At 39.1% G+C, this 4,295-nt stretch overlaps 1 pseudogene; it reads right to left on the reverse strand.

Annotated features, from left to right (window-relative positions):
• Nucleotides 1–612: 612 nt before the first annotated feature.
• LOC108554032 (piggyBac transposable element-derived protein 4-like) lies at nt 613–4,057 on the reverse strand (annotated as a pseudogene).
• Between the last annotated feature and the right edge of the window lie 238 nt (nt 4,058–4,295).

The raw sequence follows: 4,295 nt of genomic DNA on the forward strand, positions 1-4,295 counted from the left end.
GGATTGTAGTGATCCCCGGTCTATATTCACCCCAATGTCGTCAGGCATTTGCCGGAGTAGCCTTTCCAGTACCATATTAAATGTCAATTATCAATTTATCGATTGTCAATTTGAAAGCACTAGTTACACAACCGGACATAATATTTCTCTTAGCGTGGCCAGTAGACCCTGCGATATTCTTGAATGTCATACGAACGGGCTTTAGGTTACCGATGTGTTAATAAATTTGAACACTCTCTCTTGATACTTTTATCTATATCTTTCACCTCGCACAGCTGCTTCTTGACTAAATGAGTCGGAGACTCGCGTGTTTACATCGGTACCTCTCTCCGCCGCACGTCGGTGTTACCTCCTAAGATTAGGCCGTAACCCAAAACACCCAAAAACAAACACACGATACGAACTTATCATCGAAAGACGCCCAAAACCTCAGACCAAGCAGAAAACAGCCAGCCACACAATACTCCGCAACTAAACTTCGCTCAGTCTGAATATTTATAAGAACGTATTATTGTAATCCTGTGAATTATAAAAATAAAGAAAAGTTATTGAGCTGTCAGCTCAGAAACTCAAGTTTCTTTATTATCTTCTTCGTTGCGCTACGTGACACGTTCACCTCATTTTCGTCGTCAAGGCGGCAGGTGTATTTGTAAGGCTTTTACCACCGTAGGCTTTGTTGATGTTGCCAGCAGTGACTTCTTCGGATTCGTTATCGATAATAGGTCGATTGCCGGCTGGGTAACTATGTGCAGCTCCTCGTCTAGGTTCCTTATAAAAGTGAGCATATGTATCGATCACGTTGGTCACATCGAGGCCGTCGGTTTCAAAACCTTCAACTCTCCATACGACTCCCCAGGGCTCTACGTATAACTTCTCTTGATTACTGCGAGAATCGAGATGGTCAATATTAAGCTCGTGTTCTATCATAGACTGTACATGATGCTCGGGTATCCTGTCCTCAGTTTCAACTTCCTCATCCTCGATATTATCAAGGACATCAGAAAACTTTTGATATTCCAAAACAATATTAAAATTTAACTCTTTACATAAACTAATTAGTTCAGTGGGATAAGGTGTACTCTCGTAGAGAGCACTCCCGTTATACTAGAGGGGATACATCAGATGTGGATGATGTATAAGCATTAGCTAGTAGGTATGCTCCGTGGACCACACAGTGCTCTGGTATTGTTCTAACACCAAAGATATAAGTCCATATATTTGTAGCGTATTACTACTGTCACATTCTACATCCGTCTGCGTTCCAAACCTCCGAATCATTGATTAACACGTTGAGCCCGGCGTCGGTCCCTAGGAACCGACAGTGAACTTTCCGTTTGGCCGGTGTCGGTCCCTAGGGACCGACAATGAACTAAGACCGATAGTTAAAAAATAAATGTATAGTAATTTTAATGAAATTTATTGTAACACTCTAAACAGAAATATGGGTTGTTTTTACATCTATTACAAAACGTGATGACCTTTTTAGTCACATTTCTGGCTTTCTTGCGTCCAAATAATGTTGAATTTTTTTCATAACATCCTGAACAATATCTTCTGATTTTATGAACGTCTCCTTCTTTTTTTTCTAATTGGTGAACAGATTTTTTTTCAATATGCCTGGGAATTTCCTCATCTGATTGTTGTGTAAGTGCATCCACCAATTGTCCTCGAAATGATGTGACTGATATATTTTTTCCGGTTACTTCTTCAAACATGAGCAGTGCGTTTATAATAGCAGTATTCAATAAAAGCTCGAAAGCCAACTTTTTATACCATTTTGTAGCCCTTCTCAAGGGACTGCTGTAGGCACTCATCTGGTCCGATAAATCAATTGGTATCTTTGCCTTATTATATTCATCAATGATTTTTGGTTTGGTGCAAATTCCTCTTTTCGTATTTACATTCACCATTTCATTTGAATATTTTGTAGATAAGGCCAAAACATCCCTCTTATCTTTCCACTTCAACACTGTAATGCCATTATTATTCTCTTTGGCGGTCATTTCTCCGCGTTTCAATTTAGTAGTTAGTACTTCCTTTGGGTTTCCTTTACGGTTTATTCTAAGTGTGCCAATTAGATGGGTATTTTTCTTTATTAGCTTATTCGCCAAATCGACACTGGTGTACCAGTTATCGGTACATAATGTGTGACCTTTATAAAATAAAGTCTCAAATAAAGACATTACAATGTTTGAAGGCGTTGTATTTTCCTTATCAAGTGTTTTCCCGGTGTAAACACGAAAATTGCATGTATATCCACGTCCACAACGCAATTGAAATATTTTTATTCCATATTTATGCTTTTTTTCTTTCATATATTGCCTGAATATAATTCGGCCTCGGAATGGAATCAGTGACTCGTCAATGCATACTGCCTCGGGTGGATCGTAATATGTTTGAAAATTTTTATTCAACTCGTCTATGAGATATTTAATTTTCGATAGACGATCACGAGCGTCAAAAAGTCTATTATCTTCGAAATGCAACATTTTCATGAGAGCTTCGAACCTATCTCTGCTCGTTACTTTTTGCGGGAATGTTTGAGCAAATAATGGGTCCCGGGACCAATATAGACGATAGGATGGAAGCTTCACCATTCCCATCCATATTATCAGTCCAAATAAACGTTTTATCTCATTTTTGTTTGTTGCTTTCCATTTACCTGAATATCTAGAGTCGATTCTGCATTAAACAGCATAAAGATTTGTCTGCTCACTGATGTGTTCAAACATTTCGTCAGTGACAAAAAGTGCATAAAAATCTTCGACTCTTCTACAATTGTGCACTTTCTCATTACTTTTCTTGGCACCGCAAGCAATGACATTTTGAGTTTTATACAAATATTTTCAAAAATAAGCAAAAATTTTTAGCACTGAGTATCTAAGTATTTTCAAAGTGTACTTTTGTCTGCTACGGTTCGTTTCTAACTAATCGCTCAAGTCTCCAGTCTGAATATTCCCGATTGCTCGCTCGTTGCCGGCTAAACGGAAAGTACAGTAATATCGATGCAGGGCTCAACGTGTTAATAATATATCTTTGAACCCATCAACGTAAGCGGCATAGGACGCTTCAGATTCACCAGGTAACAATACATGAAGATTTCTGAACTCAATAATTTTTCCAAAAATTTTCTGAGAACATTCTACAAACAGCTGTGAATCCAGTCTTAGATACAACAAGACCAAACTTCATGTCGGAGGAAGTCCCATAAACATGTTTAAGCATACCAGACACTAGTATGATCTGCTTGGCACTAGGGAGGCCAGCAATCTTGTTCTCGCCAAGCTAGGTTGAGTTAGGTTACGCTCGACTTGGCTAGGTTAAGATAGGTTTGGTTAGGGTGGCTTTGACTTTTCCGCTATAAACTGCTTTTCGGGCGATATCTGTGCACTGCATCGCTCTACTAGCATCTGCTTGTCTCTGGGGAGGCCAGCAATTGCGGTCGTGGCAGGTTTGGTCGAGTTAGGTTACGTTTGGCTTGGTTAGGTTAGGTTAGGTTATGTTTGGTAAGGATGACTTCGACTTTTGTCCGTTACAATGCTATTCGTTGGACCTCATTTTTAACGAAGATTTCAGTAATAATGGGAATCTCATTATCATCGGTAATATTGAGCGAAGATGATTTATCCGGTGGACGTTCAAGACTCGTTGGCATAAACTCTATAAAATTATTTGCCACTCTACGGCTGACTAAGTCGTTTTCACGACGTTCACGTCTCCGATATTTAACCTCATCACTTCTTTTCTGGCGCATCTTTAGCACTCTTTTAGGAGTCTTACGTGCTTCAACCACTTTTCTAATACGTCTGGGTTCAGGTTTGGGCTCCTTGTAGAAATAAGCAGCCGCGTCGATCGGATTCTCTCCATATAGATCATCAGATTCGAAACCCTCAACTTTCTAATTATATCTTGGTTCTACGTATAGCATTGACTGGGCCTTCTTCGAATCAGAGCGATTGACATTTATTGCATGATCAATAGATCCAAAGAAATTATCGGGATCAGCATAGAAATCTAGATCTTCAACTTCATCTGGACCACGCATTTCTTCCTCCATGTCTTCATCGACTATAATCTTGGCTACATTTTCATACTAAATTAAAATTGTATTCAGCACAAAGATTAATCAACTCGGAGGGGTCATTAGTGCTCTCATAAGGAACAAAAATCGCATCATAACATTTGTTCGCAATCGACGTAGAGACCATCTTTTTCAATACACTATAAGGAAGCATCTTGACGCTTAAGCTTGCTCTTCTATAATGCAGTAAACACACACACAAAAATATAAAGCT

The sequence above is a fragment of the Eufriesea mexicana genome, unplaced genomic scaffold (genome assembly GCF_001483705.2).
Source record: "Eufriesea mexicana isolate 0111107269 unplaced genomic scaffold, ASM148370v2 scaffold15727, whole genome shotgun sequence".
Lineage (NCBI taxonomy): Eukaryota > Metazoa > Arthropoda > Insecta > Hymenoptera > Apidae > Eufriesea > Eufriesea mexicana.